The 20135-nt window shown below is 35.2% G+C and overlaps 1 non-coding gene across 1 annotated transcript; it reads right to left on the reverse strand.

Annotated features, from left to right (window-relative positions):
* Nucleotides 1–6776: 6776 nt before the first annotated feature.
* On the reverse strand, nucleotides 6777–6885 carry LOC121205698 (small nucleolar RNA R71). The gene has a single exon (XR_005900774.1). It is a non-coding gene; the product is annotated as a small nucleolar RNA R71 (small nucleolar RNA).
* Nucleotides 6886–20135: the final 13250 nt, after the last annotated feature.

Here is a 20135-nt window from a genome sequence, read left to right on the forward strand (position 1 = left end):
CAAAACACTGTACTGGTTGAAGGTCTTTACTAAGTTCACCAAAAAGTCCCTTTAACCAAATAGCTTCTTTACAAGCCTCAGTAAGCGCTATGTACTCAGCTTCAGTAGTAGACAAAGCAACTGTAGTTTGCAAAGTGGCTTTCCAACTAATTGTGCAACCCCCAATAATAAATATATACCCTGTTAGAGATCTTCTTTTATCAAGGTCTCCAACAAAATCAGAATCAACACACCCAATGACTCCATCTCTAGTTCTTTCAAATTGTAAGCAAAAATCAGTAATACCTCGTAAGCATCTGAAAATCCACTAAACTAATTTCCAATGTTCTTTACTGGGATTCACCATGTATCTACTAACTGCACCAACTGTATATGATATCTGGGGATTTGAGCAAACCATAACATACATGAGAGATCCCATTGCACTAGAATATGAAACATGTGACATGTAGTCAATCTCATCATCTGATTTTGGAGACAAAGCTGATAAAAGTCTGAAGTGGGCTACTAATGGAGTACTAACAAGCTTGATGCTCTGTATATTAAATCTGCAAATAACTTTCTCAATGTACCCTTTCTGACTTAGGTACAATTTACATACTTTTCTATTTCTAAGAATATCCATCCCAAGTATCTTTTTTGCTACTCTCAAATCTTTAGTATCGAATTCTTCACTAAGCTAGGCTTGACCTTTCTCAGCTCTCATTTATCTTTGGCTGCTATCAATATGTCACTAATATAAAAGAGGAGATATAAAAAAGAACCATTATTATTTTTTCTTAAAATAAACACAACTGTTAAAGTTGCTTCTTTTGAAATCATAAGTAGTCATAAATGAATCAAACCTCTTGTACTACTGCTTTGGTGATTGTTTCAGGCCATCAAGAGACTTTTTTAGTAAGAAAACCTAGTCATCTTTTTCTGAGACTATAAAACCTTCTAGTTGTTGCATGTAAATATCTTCCTCAGGTTCTCCATGTAAGAACGTTATTTTTACATCTAATTGCTCAAGCTCCAAATCATACATGGCCATAATACCAAGTAAGGCTCGAAACGAACTATGCTTCACAATTGGAGAAAACACATCTATGAAGTCTACACCTACAATATGATTGTAACCTTTTACAACCAACCTTACTTTATATCTGGGTTCTACTTGGACACCCATTTACAACAAACAGTCTTTTTACCCTTAGGAAGCTTCATTAAGTCTAATTTTCTATTCTTATAGAGCGATTTCATATATTCTTGTATGACAAACATCCACTTTCCTGAATCTTCACAGCTAATTACTTCAAAATAAGTAGATGGCTCTTTATTTGCATCTATATCTTCAGCCATGTTTAAAGTATAAGCAATTAGATCAGCCTCATCGTATCGTTTGAAGGTTTAATTTCTCTTCTAGGTCTATTCTTGGCAATAGAATATTGTGGTGCTGACTAAGGTGAAGAAGTAACTTTACTCTAAGTTTCTATTTTAACCTGAGAAGTAGACTCTATTGTAGATCCTAGATCAATTTGAAGCTCCACCTACTTCACATGTGTGTTTGAAATTTGTTGGTCTTTATTGGAAGAATCTTTAAGAGGTAAGTTAGGCAGTATAACAGTTTATAAAAAATAACATCTCTGTTAATTACAACTTTCCTCGTTTCAGGACACTATAACTTATACCCTTTAACACTAGCCTTATAACCAAGAAAAACACATTTGATAAATCTAGGCTCCAATTTCCTATTGTCAACATGAGCATACACGGGACACCTAAAAATCTTCAAATAAGAATAATCAACAAGATTACCAGAGCATACCTCTTATAAAGTCTTTTTCTCAATCGCAACAGACAAAGACCGATTAATCAAAAAACATACAATAGAGGCCACTTCAGCCCAAAATGACTTTGGTAAATAAGTATTCGTCAACATACATCGAACATTTTCCATGATTGTTCTATTCATCCTTTCTACAATACCGTTTTGTTGTGGAGTATGACGAATTGTTATGTGTCTCATGATTCCTTTTGATTTGCCCATTATCTGTACGGAGGTGTTTTACCTGTTTTCTTGTCTACTTCTTGATCATATTTTTCCAAACCTTAAATGCAAAAAACACATCACTTTTCTACTTCAAGAAGAATGCCCAAACTTTTCCAGAAAAATCATTAATGATCGTCAGCATATAATTAGCGCCAACCCTTGAAGACACTCTAGATGGTCCCCAAAGATCAAAATGAATATAATCTAGCATTCTCTTAGTGTTTTGGAGTCCTCTAGTGAATTGAACTCTCTTTTGCTTCCCAAAAATACAGTGCTCATCAAACTTCAGTTTGCTACTGCCTTGTCCATCAAGAAGTCCTTTTTCGCTTAATTTTTTCATGTCATTCTCACTCATATGCGCTAGATGCATATTCCAAAATCTAGTAACATTATGATCTTACAAAAATAAGGAAATGACAGATGCATCACCAGTAACAGTAGAACCTTGCAACATATATAACTTGGTAGTCTTTCTTTACCCTTTCATCACAACGAGGGAACCCTTGCTAATCTTTAGAAACCTAGTTTCAGCTGTGTACATGTGCCCTTTTGAATCAAGAGTACTCAATGAAATCAAATTCCTCTTCAATTCTGGTACATGTCGTAATCCATTAAGTGTTCTGACAATTTCATCGAACATTTTAATTTTAATAGTGTCAATACCTACGATCTTGCATGAAACATTATTTCCCATCAAAACAATATCTTCAGACATTGTTTCATATGTTGTAAACCAATCTCGATTAGGAATCATATCAAAATTACAACCAAAATCGAGGATCCACTCTTCGCTCACTTTAGAGTTATCGGCAGAAGCAACTAGGAGTTCACCATCGTAATAGTCTTCTACAACATCAGCTTCACTGGATTGTTCTAGTTGTTTTCCCTTTTGATTTGCAGCCTGCCTTTTGATCTTTTTCTACAAATTATAGCACTCAGATTTAATGTGCCCTCAGAAGTTACAATTTTTACTTTTGTTTAAAGATCTCGATCTACCTTTAGATTTACTACGAGGATTTTGTTTCTATGTTCTCCCACGATCATCACCAATATTTCATTCTTATCTTTCACGAACAATGAGACCCTCTCCTTGAGAGTCAGATCTAACTACATGATGTTTCATCTTTTTATACGAGGTTAAATAAGCATAGACTTCATCAACAATGAGATATTCACGGCTATACAAAATCGTATCTTTAAAGGTTGAATAAGACTAGGGCAATGAATAAAGTAGAATTAACCCTAAATCTTATTTATCATACTAAACCTCTATGACCTTTAGATCTGATAGAATTTATTTAAATATAATTAAGTATTTGAACACATTCCTTCAAACGATGAGCATAAAGATGCTACTTCATATGCAACTTGCTAGTCAGGGTTTTTGACATGCATAGTTGTTGTAGCTTTACTCATAATGCAGCGGTGGTCTTCTTTTTCATCACATCCTATAGAATTTCATTCAACAAATGCAGATGTAATTGCATCAAAGCCTTTCGATCTTTACGCTTCTTCTCTTCCTCTGTCAATGTCGAAGGCATCTTATCTATCCCTAACAAGGGATCCTCCAAATTTATCTGCGCAAGAACTATCTGCATATTTATTTGCCACAACGCAAATATGGTGTTGTGATCAAATAGTGAAATATCATACTTCAATGTCGCCATTACCGTGAATGAGACAAGCAACCTGAAAAGCTCTTGATACCACTTTGTAAAAAATTGAACGTTGATAATAAGAATATAGAATGATTGCAAAGCAAAAAGGAAAAAAATAAGAACACACAAATTTTATGTGGAAACCCTTTCGAGAAAAATCCACGGGCAGATGAGAAGAAAATTCACTAATTTTGAAATTCCTATTATACAAGAAGAGTTTCAACTACATCTATTTAAAGGTTGAAAAACCTTATTCTAATCAATTTCAAATAGAAGAAATGTAGTAAGGTTGAAAAACCTTATTCTAATCAATGTCAAATAAAAGAAGTATAGTTCTATATAGATTTTACTTTTATTTTATTTTACTATTGTATTTTATTTTAACAAGGATTTGAGTCACTCAAATCTAATAGATGAATTGAAAATTGATTAAGTAATTTAGCCGGAATTATGGTTAATTAAGGCTTAGGGACTAAATTGTAAAGTTTAATCTCTATAGATTTTTAATTAGGAAAAGACTTAGGGACTTAGATAATAATTATCCAAAGAAATAAAAGGGTAAATAAACTAAATTAAAATATATGATAGTGGGATTTGATGGTGGATACAATTAACTTAAACTAATTAAATATTTCAGTTAATTCATTAAAGTTAAAATATGTTAATTTAAGTATAAATAATAAAACATAATGGAAATAAATTGAAAATGTTATCATCTTCATCTTCAATCGTGGAAACCAAAAGAGAAAAAAAAGAAGAAAGCTTGAAAACCCTTGGACATTCGACTACCAAATTCAAATAAGTTAGTAGTCATTTTTCTAAATCATCGGATATTGATTTAGATAACTCATGTATCAATAGATAAAATTGTTAAAGTTTTTGAAAATTATCATTGTTGAGAAATGGATGAAATTGATGTGAATTTGATAGAAATTAAGCCTAGATTATGAAAATGACTAAATTGTAAAGCTTAATTGTTAGTTTCGTACGTTCTGAGCAAAATTGAAGAAAATAAAAAAATGTTATTGATAAACCGTAATATATACATATTTTTACCCCATGCTTGACATATTTATGGATGATTTTTTCTTGGTTTTATTGAATTCAATGCTCCTAATCCTTTAATTTCATGTTTTATACTCAGGAGAGCTTCGGATAGCAAAAGGAGCCAGAAATGGGCCAAAAACAGACAAATTGGGCTTAAAACAGTGTTTCACACGGCCTAGGCATTTCCACACGGGTAATCCACACGCCTGTGTGTGACACACGGGCAAACCACATGCCCGTGTGTCATGGCCGTATCGACATTAATCCAAGTCAGAATTACACACGGTATGAGCACTTGCACACGGGCATGACACACGGCCGTGTCCCTGTAGAGCCCAAGTCTAGTTCTACTTGGAAAAGGCCACTTTTGAGGGTTTGGAAGCATTATAAAGCCTATATAAACACCCTAGAAGAGGATTAGAGAGGACTCGTAGAGTTGGAGGTAGAAAATACTCGAGAATAGCCATCAGAATCACCTTGGAGCCAAGATCTACATCAAGTCTGAAGATTTCCATCCAATTTCTTAGAAGTTCTTTGGGTTTCTTTATGTTTTGTTGTTTTCCAAACTTTGAGATGTTTTCCATTATTATTATGAACTAAACTCCCTAAACACCTAAGGGAGATGAAACCTAAGATGAATCTTGTTACTCCCTGATTTATATGACAAATACTTGCTCTTATTCTTAATTGTGAGTTTTAATCCTTGCTTTAATATTCCAGAATATTAATTCAGGTCTTTGATGTGCTTATTTAGTTGAGGAAAAGTCCCTATTTAAGAGTAGATCATTCATAATTAAGCGGAGTTGCATGCAATCCTAGAGATAGGATGACATAAATCTACCGGATTAGAGTCAAATCTAATAAGGGAATCCATGGATTCAGTTAATGCTACAATAGGGGTTTTAATTAGAAAGAGATTTTAATTAATCAACCTAAAGTTAGTTGTTTTTAGTCTCAAAAAGGTTATTAACATAAATCAGTGATTTCTACGGAATAAGTCAAGTGAATAAATTGTCTAAGTCAAAGGTAATAAGTGAAGTCTATATGGATTCTTCCTTGGGTATTGTTTTCTTAATCGGTTTTTCAAAAGCATTTTCCAACTTCCATCTCTATCATAATCTTAGTTAAATTAGAAAATTAGTTTAGTTTAAAAAGACCCTTTAATTCTTAGGCTAGATAATAAAAAGATAGTAATTACTTGTACTTTTAGTCCTCATGGATACGATATTTTTGGTCTCACCATAACTAATTACTGTTCTATAGGTACGCTTGTCTTAAGTCAAATTTTTAGTCAGTTTCACGACCATCAAGTTTTTGGCGCCATTTCCAAGGACTAAGATATTAGAAACGCTTAATTTTTATTACTTTAGTCATTTTTTATTTTTATTGCAATTTAATTTTATTTTTTCTTAAATTACTAATTTTTTTATTTACTTTTGGCAGGTTTTTATAGTTTATGACTAGAAGAAACCCGTCAAGACCCCTACTTTTTGATAGTGAGATCGAAAGCACAACTCGCAGAAACCGAAGGGAAATAAGGTGAAGCCTACGATACATAGAGAAAGGACAAGAGGACGATATTCAAACCACAACCGAGGAGATGACTGATAATCAAAACAATCCATTACCTCCGGTCGTTGTTGTAAACCCAGTAAATCAGGAACCTGCTCCTCGTACTATGTATGATTATGCTAAACCTACTTTAAACAGGAGTTGAATCAAGTATTGTTAGACCTGCTATTGCTGCAAATAATTTTGAACTGAAACCTAACACGATTCAAATGATACAACAGTTTGTTCATTTTGATGGTTTGCAGGACGAGGATCCAAACACTCATTTAGCAAACTTTCTGGAATTCTACGACACTTTTAAGATCAATGGCATTTCTGACGATGCCATTCACCTTTGGTTGTTTCCATTCTCATTGAGGAACAAAGCTAAACAGTGGTTGAACTCGTTACCTCAAGGGTCAATCACAACTTGGGAACAAATGACCAAAAAATTTTTACTAAAATATTTTTCGCCGACTAAAATAGCTAAATTAAGGAATGATATTTCTTATTTTGTGTAGTGATGGATTTAGAAACACTTTATGATGCATGGGACAGATACAAGGACCTATTGAGAAGGTGCCCTCACCATGATTTACCTTTGGCTACAAGTTCAAACTTTCCACAACGATTTGAATCCCTCAACTAGACAGATGGTTGGCGCAGCCGCTGGTGGGACTATAAATAATAAGACACCTGAAGAGGCTTATAAATTTATAGAAAAGATGTCACTAAATAACTAGTAGTGGCAAGTCATGAGGACAAAGCCAACAAAAGCAGTCGGTGTTTTTAACGTCGATTCGGTTACTATGCTCTCTAATTAGGTAGAACATTTGTATAGAAAAATTGATGGTTTGCTTGGCTCCTCACAGGTTCATCCAGTAATGCAGTGTGATACAAGTGGAGGTGGAATAAACAATTTGAACTATCCATCATACGACCCTACCATGGAGAAGGAGCAAATGAACTATATGGGTAATAATCCTCGGCGTCAAAATAATCCTTATAGTAACACTTATAATACAGGTTAGAGGAACCACCCAAATTTTTCATGGGGAGGCCAAGGAAATCAAATACCACCACCCCCTCCAAGCTTCCAATAACAACCGTACCAGCTCGAGAAAAAGCCGAACCTTGAGGAGATGATGACAATATTTATCTCAGTAGTGGAAACTCATTTTCAGAATACTGAAACCGCACTTAAAAATTAGCAAGCATCAATTTAAGGACTCGAGAATCAAATAGGACAGTTGGCCAAGATGATTTCAGAGAGACCACCAGGGAGCCTACCTAGCAATACCGAGCCCAACCCAAAAGAGCATGTGAAAGCAGTTACATTAAGGAGTGGGAAGGTGCTAGTTGAATCTAAAAAAAAGCTGCAACCGGAAGCTGATAAAAAAGAAGGTAAGAAGGAAAAAATCAAAGATAATTAAAACCCGATTTTGAGGGAATATAAACCACCAATCCCATACCCAGCGAAGTTGAAGAAAGACCCCATGGATGCACAATTTGGTAAATTTTTTGAACTTTTTAAACAATTACATATTAATTTACCTTTTGTTGAAGTTATCTCGCAGATGCCTACATATGCAAAATTTTTAAAGGAGCTTCTAACAAATAAAAGGAAGTTTGAAGACTTATCTACAGTAGAACTCAATAAGGAATGCTCGGCTATACTTCCAAATAAACTACCAACCAAACTCAAAGATCTAAGAAATTTTACTATTCCCTATTTAATTGGTAGTTTGAATGTGGAGAAGGCACTAGCTGATTTAGGTGCTAGCATTAATTTGATGCCATATAAAATGTTTAAACAACTTGGTCTTGGGGAACCAAAACCTACTAGGATGAGTATTCAACTAGCTGATAGATCTATTAAATATCCTAGGGGTATTATAGAGGACGTACTCGTAAAAGTAGACAAATTTATATTCCCTGTTGATTTTGTTGTGCTTGAAATGGATGAGGATGTTAAGGTGCCTTTAATTTTAGGTCATCTATTCTTAGCCACTACTAGGGCTGTTATTGATGTGGGTGATGGTAAACTTGTGCTTCGAGTAGGTGACAAAGAGATTATTTTCAAAATTTATGATGCTATGAGATTCTCTAAGGAACAGGATGACTCATGTTATTTTATTAACTCTATTGATCATGCTACTCAAGACTCTTTGCAGGAAATCATACATAAGGACACGTTGGAACTGTGTCTTTTCTAAGGAGATGAGGTTAATGATGATAATTCTGAGATAGGTAAGATAAAAGTAGAACTAAATTCTAATGAACCTTCATTGAGACAGAAGAACTACGAGGGTATTGAGGTAAACAATGAAGTAAAATTAAAACCCTCTGTTGAAGAACCGCCTAAATTGAAATTAAAGCAATTACCAGATCACTTGGAATACGCATTTCTTGGGGATAATTCCACATTACTAGTAATTATTGCTTTAGATTTACAGCCAACCAAAAGGACGAGTTACTCAAAGTTTTAAAAGAGCATAAAAGAGCCATAGCTTGAAAGATTTCTGACATAAGAGGGATTAACCCTTCTTTTTGCACAAATAAAATCTTAATGGAAGATGAATTAAAACCCTGTGTGCAAGCGCAAAGATGGTTGAATCCTAACATGAAAGAAGTTATAAAAATTGAGGTAATTAAACTTCTAGATACTGGAATTATTATCCTATCTCTAACAGTTCCTGGCTGAGTCCTGTGCAGGTTTGTTCCTAATAAATGAGGCACGACTGTCGTGGCCAATGAGAAGAACGAATTAATTCCAACACAAACAGTCACATGATGGAGAGTCAGCATTGACCATAGGAAATTGAATGATGCCACAAGAAAAGATCACTTTCCCCTACTATTCATTGATCAGATGTTAGAAAGATTATCTGGACATATGTATTATTGCTTCCTAGATGGACTCTCCGGTTATTTCCAAATCCCAATAGCTCTTGAGGATCAAGACAAAACAACACTCACATGTCTATACGGTACGTTTGCTTATCGAAGAATGCCTTTTGGACTATGTAATGCTCCTGCTACTTTCTAGAGATACATGTTGGCTATTTTTGATGAACTCATAGAATACATTATGAAGGTATTCATGGATGGCTTCTCGGTATTTGGTAACTCTTTCCATCTCTGCCTTAAAAATTTAAAACTAGTTCTAACTAGATGTGAGGAAACTAATCTTGTACTGAATTGAGAAAAATGTCACTTCATGGTTCGTGAAGGGATTGTGTTAGGCCACCAAATTTTTAGTAGGAGAATCGAGGTTGATAAAGCAAAGGTTGAAACTATTGAGAAATTACCCCTTCCTATTATAGTTAAGGCTATTCGTAGTTTTTTAGATCATGCTAGATTTTATAGACGATTTATTAAAGACTTTTCTAAAATAGCTAAGCCTTTAACGAATTTGCTAGAAAAAGACGTGCCCTTCAATTTCAGTCAGGAGTGTTTAGAAGCATTCAATACTCTTAAGGATAAATTAATTAATGCTCCAATTGTTGTTGCACCTGATTGGAATTTATCTTTTGAACTAATATGTGATGGGAGTGATTTTGCAGTAGGAGCAGTTCATGGACATCGAAAAGACAAGCACTTTCAACCGATTTACTATGCTAGCAAAACATTGATAGTTGCACAAGAAAATTATACGACGACTGAGAAAGAATTATTGGCTGTGGTTTTTGCATTTGACAAATTTAGACCCTATTTAATATTATCTAAAGTTGTCGTTTACATTGACCATTCAGCTCTTCGATACCTCCTTACTAAAATAGATGCAAAACCTCGACTAATAAGATGGATTTTATTGTTGCACGAATTCGATTTAGAAATTCAAGATAAGAAAGGAGCAGAAAATCTTGCAACAGATCATCTATCCAGATTAGAGAACCCACATCTCAGTGAATTGAATGAACAGGAATTAAATGACTCATTCCCTGAAGAACAACTTTTTGCTATCTCTGACTCTGAAGAACCTTGGTTTGCAGACATTGCAAATTATTTAACCGCTAAGATTATACAGAAAGGGTTGACACATTAGCAAAAGAATCGATTCTTTACTGATGAGAAAAAATATTTTTGGGAAGAACCTTTTCTTTTTCGTATATGTGCAAATCAAGTAATTCGAAGATGTGTTACAAAGACAGAAGCGATTAAAATTTTGGAGCATTGCCACTCAGGACCGACTGGGGGACATTACAGTGGAATTAAGACCGCACATAAAACACTCGAATCAGGTTTTTATTGGCCTACACTATTCAAAGACGCCAATAGGTATGTTGCTACTTGCGATAAATGCCAACGAACTGGTAGTATCTCTAAACGTGATGAAATGCCCCAAACGTGCATGCTCTTATGTGAAATATTTGATATATGGGGTATTGATTTCATGGGTCCATTCCCCAGCTCATTTGGGAATAAATACATATTAGTAGCCGTTGATTATATGTCTAAATGGGTGGAAGCCCAAGCCTTACCTACTAATGATGCTAGAGTAGTGGTAAAGTTCTTTAAGATACTTTTTTCTTGATTTGGAACACCTAGAGTAATAATCATTGATAGGGGCACTCATTTCTGTAATACTCAATTTGATAAAACCATTAAGAAATATGGAGTTCACCATAAAACCGCTACCTCTTACCATCCTCAAATTAGTGGACAAGTCGAAGTCGCTAATCGAGAACTTAAATACATTCTAGAAAAGACTGTAGAGTCAAATAGGAAAGACTGGGCAAAGAAAATAGATGATACTTTATGGGCCTATAGAACCGCTTTTAAGACACCTATAGGAACATCCCCTTACAGAATTGTTTGTGGAAAGAGTTGTCATTTACCGTTTGAATTAGAATATAAAGCATTCTGGGCTATAAAATTTCTAAACTTTGATCTCAAACTCGCAGGTGAAAGGAGATTGATGTAGCTGAACAAGTTAGATGAATGGCGAGCTAATGCCTACGAGAATTCACGAATATACAAGGAAGCAACAAAGTGCCACCATGATGCTCGTTTAAAGCAAAACAAACAATTTGAAGTGGGAGATCTTGTCTTGTTATACAACTCAAGGCTCAAATTATTCCCTGGAAAGCTTAAATCACGATGGTCAGGTCCTTTTGTCGTCCAAAACATTTTTCCATATGGCACAGTAGAGGTAAGTCACCCAACTCAGGGCACTTTCAAGGTAAATGGACATCGATTTAAACTTTATATCGGTGAGGATTTCAAAGACAAAGGAGAGGAGCTTCAGCTTCGTGAACCTGAATAAACATACCTACCAGGTAAAGTTGAGCTTAGACTCTAAATAAGCACTTCTCGGGAGGCAACCCGAGTACTAACCCCACTAAATAACTTAGTTTGTTTATGTCCCATTTACTTTATCCTTAACTGTAGGTATTTTCGGCACACAAGGCCTAGCACACGGGCGTGGTTTCGGTCGTGGGATCCCCACGGGCAGGAGACACGGGTGTGGTCATGGTCGTGCTAAAATAGGACACATATTTTTCCCAAGACTGAATGACACACGGGCTGCGATAGATAGCCACGGCCGTACGACTCGGCCGTGCGCATCACACGGCTAAAGGACACGGGCTTGTCCCAGACCGTGGTGAAATTGCACCTTGATTTCCAAAAATATTCAGTAGAGACACGGCTTACAATAAAACACCACAGCCGTGTGAGACGGCCGTGGAAGACACACGGCTTGCACCACGAGAGTGCTGGAGGCCGTGGGAGAACTTCCCAAAAAAATTGAAATGATAAACAAAGTTAGAATAGAACACAGGTGTACGCCACAACTATGCTTAAAGGCCGTGTACAATTCTGATTAATTGCCACGGGCGTATTAGATTGGTCACGAGCGTGGGAGAAACGAAAGGAGCACCACATGGCCATGCGATGTGGCCGTGTGGGTCACACGGCCTAAGGACACAGACGTGTCTTCAGGTCGTGTGTGATACTGACTTGAAACATCAAACCATAAACATAAACCAGGTACACGGGTGTGGTGTACCTAACACAGGCGTCGGAGAAGTGAACGATAGTGCACACGGCCATGCGAAGTGGTCGTGCGTACCACACGGCTTGGGGACACGGGCATGCGAAGGGCCCGTGTGTGAGCCTGACTACGATTTCACCAAAAACACGGGCTAGGGACACACCACACAGGCGCATGCCACGACCGTTGCCCCAACATAGGGCTTACACGACCGTGGAGCCCATTTTAAATCCAACCTTTAACCCTAATTTCCCCCTTCCCTATTTAAACCCCTATTTTTTACTATTCACCTCATTCCCCTCTCCTCCATTTCTCCCACCCTTCGACCACCACAAATTGGCGCCGACCACCTCTTCCTCTATACGCACTCCTCCTCCGCCAACCAGCCCCCACTGCGCACACCCCAAGCCCCGTCAAGGACCACCATCGTTCATCAGACGTTTGCCCCTCTTTTCACCTCACTATTTTCATTTCTTTTCCTTTCTTTATGCTATTTCTGGATTTAGTCTTGTTTAATTTGTTTCCACTACTAATGATTTGCCCACATAATTAGTATTATCAATAGTTCTTTATCATATTTTTGTATCTTTGCTTATTTAGTTATTCCTCTTTATAATACTCTCATGCTTATCAGTTTAGGACAATTCTTAGTCATTTTTTTATATATTTTTGGTATTATCCACTATAACTTGATTTCTCTTTTAAAATTGGCCTTGTTTAGCCTTAAGACTATTTTCATCTTTTATTCAATAATAACCATTTGGCCCTTTTATTCATATGCAATATCACCACTTGGTTCTGACATACTTGAATAGTTGTTCATATTATCTTACGAGCAAGCTATTATTTTGGATTATGAAGATGATTGCTTGATTTGGAGATTATTTTGATGATTAAAACTTGTATTTGTAGATATCATGACAAACTCAAAAGGCAAGAAAAGTGCAGTTCTTGCCTCAAAGAAACAAAAAGGAGCGACATCTTCCTTGAGTCCCACCATCGAGATACGATACCCATTCCTTCAATTTCCACCGGGACCCTAGGAAGAACTATTTCAGATCCTACGGGCCCGATCCCTAGGTGTGGGTCGTTGCATTGATTGGACTGCACTAGAGCAGGTCCATCTAGCTAATTCGGTTCGAGCCCTCTTAGCCACCACTCCAAGGGACCAATTCTTTGACATCGTCGAGCCAACATACCTAGAGCTCACTTTGGAACTATGCTCGACATTTCAGATGCAAACAGTTTTGGCGGAGCATGACGACCCAGGAACAGTCAAATTCCGCTTTGGCGAGCTAGTACGGCAGCTGAGTGTCCCAGAATTTGGCGTCGCCTTAGGACTATATACGAATGAGTTCATAGAGGCTAAAAACTTTCCTCACCTCCACCGCCATATCCACTATGCGCCTTCATCATGTTGGAATGCCATGATGCCTGCTACAGGCATATATGACCCCAGCCGTTCCAAGGTATCGGCGCTAACTCCAGCTCTACGATATCTCCACGCTCTTTTGGCATACAAATTAATAGGGAGACGAGAAAGCACTGGTGTAGTGAACACTCACGATGCATACTTCCTGTGGAGCATGAGGCAGGGGCACATTTTTTACCTCGCCTACTTCATTACCCTTGCCTTTCGCCATTAAACCGAGCCACACCGGAAGGGAGTCATCAACCTAGGCCCGTATGTGACTCGTCTAGCGCGCTACTTCGGGCTCCTAAATACGGTGGCGCAGTTTTCATCGCTCACTCTCATTGGCCAGATGTCCCCACAAGGCATCCAAAGTATGCTCCATATGCGAATGATTAAGCGTCGTCATGGGTTCGACCCTCTTCAGTACCGACTTGTACGAGCTACCGATGAGGATGACGCTGAGGATATTCCTGATGATATCCCTGCATTTCAGGAGGACCCACCATCACAGCCACCACCGAGCTACCGGCCAATTCATGCGGTTACTTCAGTATCTAAAGTTTCTGACCACCTTCATCGCTTTGAGCAGTATTGCACTCAGCGATTCGACAGCATCGAGGCGACGCTACAAAAAATCTGCCAACATTTTCACATATTACCTCCAGCACCACCACCGCACGCTTCAGCTGTCGACGAGGACTATTAAGTCCATCTAATTTTTAAATTGCTTTTCTTTTTATTTTATTTTTATTTTGTCATTTCTTTTGCACTTTCATTATCAAATACTTACAAGACTTTTATTAGTATAATTTGAATTTTATTTTATCTAGTTATTTCATTATTACTAACCCTAATAACCATATACATTTAAATCTTTTAAATATTATCGATGGTATCGCAGTTTCAAAAGGTTCAGTCGAAGGGTACTACTAAGGCATACACATACAATCATCCACGACTGCCATGTCCTGCTCGACGACGACCATAGCCACCACGACACCGCTGGGCACTGTGATTGCTGAACCCAACCTGTACCACCACCTTCACCTCTATCTACATGTCACATACACATCACTTTTAATGCTTCTAAACCTGTTCCCGCTCTTTCAAGGATTACATCCAAATTCAGGGCAGTTTCGATTCTCTCCCTCTCTTCTAATCTTATGCTTATATTGCTATTATCTATCCCTGTACATTGAGTACAATGTACACCTTAAGTGTGGGGAGGTTATTTATGTGATTATCAGAAAATCCCTGAATTTTTATCTTATTCTTAAATAATTTTCTCATATCATTATTAGAGTAAATTTTGATTGATCTATGATTTTTATTGATATGTTTTGAATTAAACCATAGGTAATTGTGCATTAATTGTTTAAACTTTAAGATATTAAGGAATCAAGCATGATGAGTTGACTTTTGAGAAATAAAATTGCTAGGTTGTTTCCCTGAATTGAGGCATTATCTTGAAGTTTTGAATTTATAGGATTGACATCAAAATTCCCATAATTTTCGTGAGATTTTGAGCCTTTTAGAGCATATATCTTTCTTGCTCACTGATTTTATTGGTTGTGAATGTGTCAACATTGATTTATTACTCTATAACTTGCATTGATTATACATGTCGAGACCACACCTTTGATTTGATATATGAAAATGATGAAGGTACTTAGGTTTTAACCCATTTACCTCATAAAAAGCCTACCCTCATAATTAACCCTTAGTGAACCCATTTGAGCTTAACAAACTATTTTTTTTCTATTATTTACCCTAAATTTTAACCCCTGTATCATACTTTTTGATTCGTTGAGAATTTTTCCTAATTTATTGAGTCTCTTTTTGTCGAGATTTGATTTGGTTAATTGCCTAACTATTTTCTTTCATTCAAATCGTTTGATTATCTCTTATACAAATACTTGTTCTTAATTGTGAAAAAAATATATATATACATATTGGTAGTAATTCTTTGTTTTTGAGCTTAAGTATTTAATTCCATATTCTGAGAAAAAGCTCATGTTTATTCAATTGATGTTAGTTATTTTTCCAGTTAGGTAATTTATTAATTTAATCTCGATTCTAACTGTTTCTTTTTCAGCCTGTATCTACACCTTTAACCTAAAGCCCCGTTACAACCCTTCAAAGACCTTTTTATTTGTGTATCATCTCATTTTTAGTGGTCAAGATTTGACTTTCATGCAAGCCTATGGTAATAACTTTCCATGTTGAGGATGTCAACCTTGTCAATTTGGAATTAAAGGTGATTACTTAGTTAAAGGGGGATACCTATAATTTTATGACTTAAATGCTCGATCTGCATTGTTTGAAACTTTAATGTTCTTATAGTTAAGCTCTTAACGTATGATTACTTGAGGATTACTTCAAACATTATTGGTGAGAATTATAAGTTGAGAAGAACTTATTTTAATTAAGAGTTGAGGATTTTGCTTGAGGACAAGCAAATGCTTAAGTGTGGGGATATTTGATAAACTGTAATATATACATATTTTTACCCCATGCTTGACATATTTATGGATGATTTTTCCTTGGTTTTATTGAATTCGATGCTCCTAATCCTTTAATTTCATGTTTTATACTCAGGAGAGCTTGGAATAGCAAAAGGAGTGAGAAACGGGCCAAAAACAAACAAATTGGGCTTAAAATAGTGTTTCACACGGCCTAGGCATTTCCACACGGGTAATCCACATGCCAGTGTGTGACACACGGGCAGACCACACGGCCGTGTGTCGTGGCCGTGTTGACATTAATCCAAGTCAGAATTGCATACAGTTTGAGCACTTGCACACGGGTATGGCACACGGCCGTGTCCTTGTCGAGCCCAAGTCTAGTTCTACTCAGAAAAGGCCACTTTTGAGGGTTTGGAAGCATTCTAAAGCCTATATAAACACCCTAGAAGAGGATTAGAGGGGACACGCAGAGTTGGAGGCAAAAAATACTCGAGAATAGCCATCGGAATCACCTCGGAGCCAGGATCTACATCAAGTCTGAAGATTTCCATTCAATTTCCTTGAAGTTCTTTGGGTTTCTTTATGTTTTTTTTCCAAACTTTGAGATGTTTACCATTATTATTATGAAATAAACTCCCTAAATACCTAAGGGAGATGAAACCTAAGACGAATCTTATTACTCCTTGATTTATGTGACAAATATTTGCTCTTATTCTTAATTGTGAGTTTTAACTCTTGCTTTAATATTCCAGGATATTAATTCAGGTCTTTGATGTGCTTATTCAATAGAGGAAAAGTCCCTGTTTAAGAGTAGATCATTCATAATTAAGTGGAGTTGCATGCAATCCTAAAGATAGGATGACATAAATCTGTCGGATTAGAGTCAAATCTAATAAGGGAATCCATAGATTGAGTTAATGCGACAATAGGGGTTTTAATTAGAAAGAGATTTCAATTAATCAACCTAAAGTCAGTTGTTTTTAGTCTCAAAAAGGATATTAACATAAATCAGGGATTTCTACGGAATAAGTCAAGTGAATAAATTGTCTAAGTCAAAGGTAATAAGTGAAGTCTAGGTGGATTCTTCCTTGGGTATTGTTTTCTTAATCAGTTTTTCAAAAGTATTTTCCAACTTCCATCTCTGTCGTGATCTTAGTTAAATTAGAAAATTAGTTTAGTTTAAAAACACCCTTTAATTCTTGGGCTAGATAATAAAAATATAGTAATTACTAGTACTTTTAGTCCTCGTGGATACGATATTTCCGGTCTCACCATAACTATACTACTGTTCGATTGGTGCGCTTGCCTTAAGTCAAATTTTTAGTTAGTTTCATGACCTTCAGTTATGAAACTTTGGTAGGAATAGAAAATAGATGGTACGTAATGAGTATATGTGAAATCAAATTTTAATCTAAAGGTTTAAATCGAAAGTTATGCTTGTCCCGAATTTAGGGACTAAATTAAATAAATTGAAAATTATGCTTGGCTTTGTAATTGAATTTGATTTCATATGGAATTTGATATTTTGTTATTTTTGAATAATTATTTGTAGCTAAAGACGACGTTAAGCTGTCGAGAGGGAAAGGAAAGGCAAAAGCTGACAACAAGTGACGCGAGTTTTCAGTTTATATCTCTATGATATGAGATTAATCTAATTATTGCATATTCATTTTAAATTTCATGATTTATTTATTAGGTGAGTAGATAATTCTTGTGTGAGTTAACTTGTAATAACCCGTTTTTCGGTGGTGTCGGAAACAATAGTTACAGGACCACAAATCCCACGAATAAGTTCATATAATTGATATTTAAATTATACGAGTTAATTGATTTTTTATATTGAATTTTGATTTGATGATTTTAGACAATTGAATTAAAAGTTAGTGTAAGTGAGTGACTTTAAAAGTCAAGTGGTTATTGAAAATGAGGTATTAGGACCTCGTTTTCGTAATATAAAGCCGTAAATATTTTATTAAATATTTACAGAGTCATATTATATGTGAATTAAATTTGGGTCAGGTAATTTTGATGATTTATTGCTTAATTGAGGAAAAATGATTAAATTGTAAAAGAGGTAAAAGGTAATTGCTATAGATTTAAAATAGTAAAAGGACCAAAATGGTAATTAAACCATGGTCAAAAAGTCCAAGCGGTGGTATGATTAAATCCACTAACTTTTGGGCTATTTGATCATTAGTCCTAATTAATTTAGGATTAAATTAAAAATAAGCTTGTCTAGTTAAAATTTAAAATAACTGAAGGACTAATGGTGTAATTGGACCCTCATTAAATGACCTAATAATAGAAGTGATATGAAATTATCTAGATTTCGGTAAATTTCAATTAATTCCTAGTTAATTAAGGATTTACTAATTAATCTTACTAATTAATCTGTCTTCTAGTATGATCGGAAATGGTGGTTTCGAAGCCACAATTTTGATGTGTCATATCGTAAATATTAAATAATATTTACAGGGTTATTAATGTTATGTTAAAATTTGGTTATGAAATTTTATCGTTTAGATAGTTAATTAAGTGAAAAGAATTGAATCGTAAAAACTATAACAGTGGAGTTCTATAGATTAAAGGCGTTAAATGATAATGGGAATGTAAGGCAAGACCATTAGATGATAAATATACCATTTTAAGGGATAGTGGACAGTTTTGGTTTCCTTTTTGCTAAAATAATAAGTGAAATTAAAGGGCAAAATTTAATTATGTTAATAAGTTAAATTTCATTAAAATAAGATGAAATTTAATCATCTTCTTCATTTTTCTCTCCATTTTGAGCCGAAACCCTAGTGTAAGAAGATGAAACCATTCGACCATACTTGGTTCCATAATAGGTAGGTGAAATCTCACCCGTTTTTAGTAATTTTTATATTTTCAAGCTCATATTAGTTTAATCTAGCTAATCTGAGGAATAATTTTAGAAATTTTTAAATTTTTTGGATTGTGCCATTGTTGAGTTTGTATTATTCTTGAAACTTTATAAAAGAATATTGATTTGGTTGTTAGATAAGACTATTTTATAAAGTAGTTTTTAATGATTTTAAGGTTTAAGGACTAAAGTGTTAAAGTGATAAAGTTACAAGGACTTGATGAGAAATAATTGCAAATATGGGCTGTATTGAGATCACTGGATATTCGGCCATGGATGTTTTTAAATAAAAATGGTTAATTTGCATGATTAGGGCATAAGGACTAAATTGAATAAAGATAAAATGTTGGGGGCAATTTTATAAAAATTCCAAAAAGGATTTAATTGCATAAAATGAGTTAATTTTACCGTTGGAATTAGTTAATTGAATGGAAATATTATTTTAGATCAGGAACGAGTGGAAAACTGAGGGAAAGAGAAATTATCGGATAGTCCCTGTACCTTTGTCTTTGCTACAATTTAGTCAGGTAAGTTCGTATTGTTTAATTTTAGTACGTTTTAAAATGTATTATACGAACTTAATTGCATAATATTGGATTATATTGATGTGTGTAACTGAAAATGGAAATAAGGAATTGAAATGACATTGATCACTGATTGAGATACTATGAGTCGTTACTGCAAATTAATTCTCTAAGTTCATACATTTAATTATGATTCTAATAATTCTTACACTCCTGTTAATATATTGTTATTGAATGTTATATTATGTACCGAATGAGATCAAAGAGCATTACCAACTGACATACGAATTGGTGCTCAGATGAGTCATACCTACTAAATTTACTGAAACGTATGCATTTTTGAGCCATACCTACTAAATTTATTGAAAAGAATGCTCTAGTGAGTAAAAGAATCTACTAATATACTGAATAAGTCTCAAGGAATGTTATCCACTGATATATCGAAGAAGCTTAGTCAAGCGAAATCTACTAATATACTGAGTAAAGCTCAAACGAGCATTATCCACTAAATATACTGAACTACTGTACTGATTATTAATTGTTGATAAAAGTTGTGTTTTATGGA

This window comes from Gossypium hirsutum, chromosome A08, assembly GCF_007990345.1.
Source record: "Gossypium hirsutum isolate 1008001.06 chromosome A08, Gossypium_hirsutum_v2.1, whole genome shotgun sequence".
NCBI classification, from domain to species: domain Eukaryota; kingdom Viridiplantae; phylum Streptophyta; class Magnoliopsida; order Malvales; family Malvaceae; genus Gossypium; species Gossypium hirsutum.